This window comes from Hibiscus syriacus, unplaced genomic scaffold (genome assembly GCF_006381635.1).
Source record: "Hibiscus syriacus cultivar Baekdansim isolate YM2019G1 unplaced genomic scaffold, ASM638163v2 tig00116939_pilon, whole genome shotgun sequence".
In the NCBI taxonomy this organism is placed as follows: Eukaryota; Viridiplantae; Streptophyta; class Magnoliopsida; order Malvales; family Malvaceae; genus Hibiscus; species Hibiscus syriacus.
The window spans coordinates 2365794-2375041 of NW_024063477.1; positions in this window are offsets into that span (position 1 = coordinate 2365794).

Here is a 9248-nt window from a genome sequence, read left to right on the forward strand (position 1 = left end):
CCCCTGCTCAGCGCTATACCTGGGTATGAATTATATTTAGCGCGAACTCTGGTCTACGCTATACCTTTTATCTGAATAATTACATATAGCACGGTGCAGGTACCGCGCCTTATATGGTTATAAATACCCTTCACTCCCGGTTAAGTTTCTCACATCTCCTCACATCTCTCCTCTCAACTTATAAATTAATACAACAATTTCGTTAACAAGTAATAATTCTGGTAATTTTCTCATATTTGATTTAGAAGTTCGTGCGATTTTTCGTTATAAATTTTGTCATAAATGTTTTTTATTATACTTATTGTTTATTATGATTATTTGAAAAAAATATTATACTAATTATTTTCAATTAATTTTTGTGTTTGTAAAATTGAAAAGTAGGAGCATACGTCAAAATAGTTTTGCGGTACAGGTAATAATATAAAATTATATTATTTAAATTATTTACGTTGATGTGTAAAAAAATTATTGTGTTATATATTCGTTCATATATAATTTATTTAATCAGGTTTGTTTCAATTATTTTTTTTGCAGATATAATATTGCCGCACTTTTAAACTCAAAGAATGACGCGACTTTCAGCTATTGTTTATTATGATGGTAAAATTTGAGAAGATGAAATCAGCGTTGTTTTCGTATCAAATGAGTGTGTTAAAATATCATTCAAGAGAAACATAACTCTTGAGGAGCTAATAACGAAGATTTCGAGGAAAATTCATGTTGGAAGTAGTAGAAGAATGTCGTCGTTGCAGTACATATTTCCAACATCATTGTTGCCGTTAACTTATACAGCGTTCGAACTTTCGAACAATGATGATGTTCAAATGATGGTTGAAGCTCAAAGTAATTATTCAGACGCCGCTATTGAGATGTATGCACATTTTGTTCATGTGCGCGCTGTTCGGGGTCAATCATTAAGCTCCCACTATGGGTTGGCTGAACAAATTGATCAAGTTGACAGCCCGACTACAGTAATGTGTAATGATTTTAATGTCATAAGGGGGAGACATTCATCCGCAACTCCTTACGATATGTACCGAGGTAGGTCCACGAACAATCCGTATGGCAACATCGCGTCCAGTTCAAGGGGAAGGCATTCATCTGCAAATTTCTTTGACCATATGGAGATGCCATTGACGCAACCATCTGTGCAGTTTCCATTTGACACTATGGCTTCAAGCTCCATGGGGAGGCATTCGACTGCGAGCTTTTTCGATCTCAATGTCGATATGCCTTCCAGTTCAAAGAGAAGGCATGCAAGTAGTAGGTTCTTCGACCTAAATGTGGAGAGCATGGAGGAACCATCATCTCCACTAGAAGAACCGCTTTGTGAGCCTGGTGCGGATGGTGCTGAGACTGGACTATTCATTCACCCAGAATCACCGCAATTCAACTCCGATGATGATGAAGTTCCAGGAAATGTGACACAAACTGACCCTCCTGCACACATGTATGAAGCTGATTATGGTGCAATGTACGGACCAGAATTTGCGGATATGCCTCATCTCGGTGACTATGGATATTATTCATCAATAAATAATGGTGAGTTATATTTAGGCATGGAGTTTTCAAGCAAAGAAGAAGCGGTGATGGTTATAAAAAATTATAATATCTGTAATTTTGTTCAGTTCAGAGTCAATCGATCGACGACCGAAAAATATGTATGATATTGTGCCCGACATGAAAACGGATGCAATTGGATGGTTCGCATATCGAAAATGAAGAGGAAAAACAACATATGGGAACTAACAGTATACAACGGTCCTCACACTTGTTGTGTTGGAGGGGTCAACCAAGATTATCCCAACTTGGACTCTGAAATGATATGTCAAGCCATCATTCCCATGGTAAAAACAAGCTCTCATATAGCTGTTACAGTGTTGATTTCAGCTATACAATCGCAGTATGGGTACACTGTCTCCTATAAAAAAGCTTGGTTGAAAAAACAAAATGCCATTGTCAAACTTCATGGCGAATGGGATCCATCTTACAACGAACTTCCAGGTTGGTTTAGGCTGGTGCGGATGTTGAATCCTAGGACAATTGTGGACTTCGAAACCTCCTGTGCATACCATAATGATCAAGTTCTTCGCGATCGAAGTCAATTCTACCAGGTTTTTTGGAGTTACCCACAGTGTGTTAATGCTGCCAAATACTGCAAGCCTGTGGTCCAGATCGACAGGATTTTCTTGTATGGAAAATACAAGTAAGTTTTATTATTGGCAGTTGTCCAATATGGCAATCGCAACATTCTTCCAATTGTTTTTGCTCTTGTCGAAGGAGAAGATACATATTATTGGGTTTTTTTCCTCCGAAATTTACGTGCACATGTTATCACAAGGGAAAACATTTGTGTCATTTCAGATCGCGGAGTTGGGATCAAAGCAGCAATGGAGTCTTTGGGTCCAATGTGGCAACCACCCTTTGTCCAACATTGGTATTGTCTCCGACACATTGCTGCGAACTATCATGGAAGGTACAAGAAGAATGATGAGCGTCAATTAATTGTGTGCATGGGTAAGTGAAACTGATGTAGTTGTTTTCTTTCAATCGTTTTAATTTTGCAAAGAAAGCAAGTTAGTAAGTTATAAATTTTTTGATCATGTTACGAACTACTTCCTCGAACGTTTGAATCAATGCTTCAAGATTTACGGGCGAAGAACGAGGAAGGATACGATTACATCAGCCTCATCGATAAAGAAATGTGGATAAACGTATATGATGGTGGATATCGATATGGACACATGACGACCAACTTGGCTGAGGCAATCAATTCAACCTTAAATGGTGCACGTCACTTACCTGTAGCGGCTTTGGTAAAAACTACATATTTTCGTTTGGGGGCATTTTTTGCGAAGCTCGGGGGACAAGCTCAAACCTGGAAGCAAGGCGGTCATGTCTATCACCCTAGATTAGTTGCAGATCTACAGAAAAAAATTGCAGCATCAAATGGAATGTCTGTAACAAGCTTCTCTAGAAGGCATGAAATGTTTTGTGTCACAGAGTTACCGCGACCTCTTCAAGGGATTGAAGCTGTGTCGTTAAGAGTAAATCTAAGGGACAGAACGTGCGACTGCGGGTTTTTTCAAGCTCTGAAGTATCCATGCTCTCATGTGATAGCAACTTGCTCGCATACACGTCAACACTATAACCATTTTATGGATCCCGTATACCTACTATCTGAAGTTTTTAAGGTATACAAATTTGAGTTTCCCCCCATAGGTAATGACATAGACTCTGATGAGGTTCAAGATTGGCTTTCGATTGTACCAAATCCGAGTTTAATGAGGGAGCGTGGTCATCCAAAATCCAATCGAATTCATTGCGATATGGATATTCAAGAAAGATCTAGATAAGACAGAAGATGTGGGCATTGTAGAAACCCAGGACATACTAGAAAAACATGTCAACTTTTGTTGTCATCAAGTAACAATTGATGAGGAAATGATGTATTTGTTTATCAAATAATAATAATTCTTGTATTTTAATTTGCATTTACTTCAAGTTAATGTCATTCGATAATCAATGATGAAGATTAAAAAAATGAACACAAACATCAAATTTTATCAAACTAATAACAATTTGGTATTTTAATATAATTTTAAATACAACAAACTTACAATAAGAATTAAATGGTAAATGATAACCAAATTACAATAACTGATATTAAATGGTAATAAACAAAATTAACTGAAATACATTAAAAAAAATCTAACAAATTTAACAAAATAAAGTAAGTATTAAATGAGAAATAATAAAAATTACAATTTAACAAAATAAAGTAAATACAAATATATAAAAAAATCTATCGATGCCTGCGACGCGAATGTGTTCCGCAGGGCGGTGGCTATCGCTCTCGGGGAGGATTTCTTCGTATCACTGGTTCTGACTCCTCGCTGTCATCAACATCACCATCGTCATCGTCGTCATTTTCGTCCTGAACATGTATATTAGGTTGATGAGGAGCTGATGACGATGAAGCACCTCCATAGAATAAGGACCCTGGAGGTGTATGACTGACTATCCCACCAGCCTGCGAAAACTGGGAAAACTCATAAAACCCAGACATCGCTGAGTGTGAAAACTGTACAAGAGGTGTCTGTGCTACGGCCATGGGCGATGAGGCTGAACCCGCCAGATATCCAATATATGAACCCCAAGTTAGATATGCAAATATAAACTCATAATAGCCTCTATGAGGGGTCATCTGTGACGGCAGCGGCGACGAGGTCATAAAATCAGGTGAAGGCGGCAGCATCATATATGGCTGCGACATCATAAATGGTTGCGGTGGCTGCTGTGAAGGTCCTACTGGTGCAGCTGAGAATGAACCGGAAGTACCTGCTCTCCGTCCACGAGTCGGGGGGTGATGGTGTTGTGTCGGTGAACGTCTCTGTCGACGTTGCTGAAAGGTCTACCCTCGTGCATCATCGGGAAGCAGAAACGATTTCTCGTTACTATTGAACCACTCATAGTAACCGTCAGCAACCATCAAGAGGTCAAGTAAAATGGGCTATCTACGGGGGAAGGCACCGATATCGATCCTCCTACAACACGACCCACTTATGATGCCTCACCAGCCAATCTGTATCTGTCTTACCGCGTCTATCTAAGCTATGCAACTCGTCCATATTGCGAGGTGCTTCCGGAATTGGTTGAAAACAACCAAACTGTCCGAGCACGCGATCAGTAGAGTGCCACTCGACGGTCGCATAACAGATCAGATGGACCATCGCCATCCAAACATTTGATGGGCCCCTCAACTCAGGTGGGATCACCGTCCTCACATCATCAGTACAATATGACATCCATTCAAACTAAAACAAATATTATATAATGTTTTATCAAAATAATAATCTAATTATATAACTATAATCTAAAATCGATTTTTAAACATTAAAATTCATACATGTGTGCCAGCATTCTGATCGATTAGCACCCTAATTTTTTCTAAATCATCAGGTAGCTCCTGATGATTTTTCCTATCAGTGGACCACCTATTTAAGGAAAAATTTATTATACGATGTATAAAATTATTAATATACAAAATCAATTTTATAATTACCTCAGAAGTAGTGGAAATACGAATGGGTTCTTCACAACGGGACATAAAAAGGGCAATCGATACCATGCCCAAGATTGCAGCAGTAGGAGACATCCACCGATAGCATTACGCCTGTAGTCAGTGGCTCCACACATCTCCCTGTACAGCAAAGCCAAAACTGTTGAGCCCCAACTGAATGATCTGGCCAGATGAAAGTCGATAAGATGTCGCAACCACATACAGTGAACTAGGTTGCGCGATTTGTCCGGCATCAGCAACCCTCTATCAACTGCAGTATGCATGCCCGTGCATACATCTTAACTTCATCCTCAAAGGCATCTGCGCTCAACTCCCGAAAATTGGCATCTAACCAATTTAACGGTATCCTACCTCCGATAATACTTTCCGAGACACGTCCTAGATTATCCCGGCACAAAGTAGTCCAGGAACCCTGCGAGATCTCTGATATCACATCTCCATCCACCGAAAGCCCTAGGTGCATAGCAACATCCTCAAGTGTAATCATGCACTCTCCGCACGGAAGATGGAATGTGTGGGTCTCCGGCCTCCACCGCTCTACTAAGGCAGAAATAAGGTATGGTTCTATCTTACAATGACCCTGATATCTACTATGTAACCAAATCCAGCCTCTACTAAATACGGTAATACACAGCTAGGTATCACTAACTTAAGATTCCTAATAAAAGGATCTAATACACGGTCATTCTCCTAAAATTAAATAATTACACAAATTAATTCTTAATCTAATAATCATGCATTAAATAAATCAACAAATTATTACAAATAATTTAAATTAAATTAAAACGTTAAAATGTTACCGTATCAGCAAAGTGTCGAGATATATGATTTCCATCCAAGCGAAGTAGACCACCTTCCATTATATATTTGCAAAAATTTTATTAGTAAAATATTAAATAAAGTAAAATGCTTAAATAAATTAAATACATAATATTAAAAATATTATAAAATATACCTTAAATAGAGAAAGTATTTGAGAGAATTTGAGAGAATATGGTGTGATGAAAGTAATAGAGGATGGGGTATTTATAGGGAGGATTGGGGGGTAATTAAAGGTATAACGCGCCCCTTGTACCGCGCTATACCCCACGTGTCAGATAAACAGTTATAGCGTGGATCAGGGGCCGCACTATACCCACGTGTAAGTCATGTCAACGTTTAGCGCGGTATAGGGGGCGCTATACCCCACGTGGCGCCAAATCATCATATAGCGAGGGGCAGAGAGCGCTTTACTGCTACGGGTGTTAGATCGGAAAAATATAATATGGCCGGTATTAATCGGTAAATATACCGGTCATCGGTGGTTTTTTGGGAAAAATGCCCCAATTTAGGCAAATTTCAACGAGCCAAGATCAGGCCTACTTAACTAACCATAGGCCTGTAAAATGAAGATTACGTGCCCAAAAACCAAAGGGTGTTTGATTCATAAAATGTAACATCACTTTCGGGAATAAAATTATCATAATGTAACATTAGCTAACATATTATTGAGAATGTTACGTTATCGTGTTTGATTTATTTGGTAGGAATGTAAAATTACAATGGTTGGTTGAAGGAATAAAATATTATTGGAATATATATTTTTTTAAATTGTTATATTTCTTTTTTAATAAGTTGAATTATGAATATTCAAATAAAAATATCTATATAAAATTCATAAAAATATATTATTTTATTATTTTTAATTATATATATATATTATAAAATTTAAATTCATAAAATTTATTTATTTTACAAAATTTAAAAGAGAAACATGTAGAATATAAGAGTAAAAACATTTTGTTTCAAGGGTATTCTAGTTTAAATTGTTGGGTAATGATAAATAATTAAGCAATGGGAAGAATCGGTATTCCCGGTAAAATACCTACAAAATTTTACTGATGGGAATGATTTATTACTCTATATTAAGAATCTTTTCAATTCAAACATAGGTATTAGATTCTGGGAAAAAAAATTCCTCAGTTCCACCATTCAAATAGACCGTAGGTGTATTAATGTCATCATCATCCTCAGTACATAAGTTTTTTGTTGATATATTTTTAATTTAATTATCAGTATTCAATCAATCAATTAATTATTTTAGGTCAGATTTTATAGATATTCATTATGGAGACAGCTCTCATAATTCAACTTTTTACATTCGCAAACGACGTAATTCAAACTTATAACATTATTTAAAGAATTTAGTGCGTCATCCTATTAAACCAATCAATTTTTTATGATTTTTTTGTTGATATTAATCACTATCAGTAATCGTTGTACTAAGGTTAGTAACAAACTTTGATACCATGAATTACCCCACCGTTAGATTTTTATGCTTCCATATTTAATGTCAAACATGTAGTTTTTTTTCAACAAATAAGCAGAGATTTGTGTATAGTCAAAGTGGTAGAGACAAATGGTCAAAGTTTAGGCTTTAAAAAAAATCCCCAAAGAGTTTTCCTTCTCTTGGAGAGTGGGAGCGACACATTCTACTACCAAAAACGACAATGCTTTGAACACAAAACCCCGCTAATCAAGGTGACATGTTTTTTTCGATATTCCCCTCTCCCTCTTTTTGCATGTATTATCCAGTTTCCCCTTTTTTCTGTGTTTGCCTGTAGAGAGATACAATTATTTGTTTGATTAATGATTGATTATCCAGACATGCTTAAGCTTAATTGTTTTTTGTTTGACAGCTGGTCTCGTCTTACATGCACGCGCCTGTCCGGCCGTTTTGTTTCTATTTGATGGGTGCCTTGTGGATTAACATTTTCCCTCAAAATATGCCAAATCCCAAGTGCTCAGCAAAATACATTTTATTTTTATGTACACTCATTTGTGGATTTAGAGGGTTGGATTATGGGTGTGTTGTTTTGTTGGATGTCTTGAAATTTTAGAAACTGCAATAACTTCGACTTCACTGAATTACAATACAAAATCTATTGAATATTTAGACAGAGGAGAAAAAGGGTCCAGTTGTCATCCCGTGACATGCTTTATACTCCAAGTTGGACAAACTAATTTATATGTCGTCAATTGCAAACAATCGCATCCAAATAAGGATCTTCATTTTCTCATTTTGTTTGATAGACCGCGGTAATAATATTAGTAGGTGATCGCATGTATTATTTGTTTCTTATTTATTTTTTATATTGTATGTTTGTTTTTTTTATTTTAATAATTTTATCTTTATGACACGTTTTTAGTCGTTTGATCATCTTTTTTTTGTTTATTTTTTTAAGGTTATATTTGATATTGTTTGACTGATCAAGATAATAGATATTTTTTTATTTTATTGATTTTCTTTGTTTTGGACCATCATATTAGACTTGAATATGCAATTTGTGTTCGTAGATAATTTTCTTACGATGTTTGATTCTGCTATGCAGTTTTCGATGATCTTTTAGTAGTTTTAATTCATTATTGGGATTTATTTGTCGATGTAGTTAAATTTATTCGTATTTAGATAGTAAAATTGTTGTTTGACATGTTCCTTACTCTCTTCCGTTCCCACATACGCATGTGAGAGCTACCAACAACAAAGTGATGAAGATCAAATGACTTTTTACCATAAATTCATAATGGAAGATCCCCATGTACAAATCTGACCACACCAATTTTTACCCCTAAAACCATCCATATTTTAACTTATAATCTTATTTTATAGTATTTTGTTTCATCATTTTCTGATTAATGGTGTTTGTTGAAATTGACCACACAAACATTAAAGACCACTTTAGTTACGGTGGAGGTGCGAGCGGCTCATATCCTCGAATTGCATTAATTCCCTCCAAGCATGTCACGTTAAGGATTTTTGGGCAACTCCTTTATGTCAATTGACATAACATTTACTTATGATAGGTATGTAAAATCATATAATCGTTTAAGTTTTAGTCGGATTTTATTAGGTCGGGTAAAATCAGATATATGTTAAGTTAGGTCAATTTGATGCTTCGAATCGGATCAGGTCGTCGATTTAGGCTAATTTGACACGAGGTTTAGTTCGGGTTCAGGTCGGGTTACTTTCAGTTCGAATCGTTGTCAGTTCAGGTCAAATCAATTCAGGTTCGGAGCAATTAAAGACTAGGTTAATTCAGGTTCGGATAGACTTCAGGCGGATCTCGTTCAGATCAGGCCACATAATTGCAGATAAAATTCAGGTCGAATTTTTATCAGATACAGA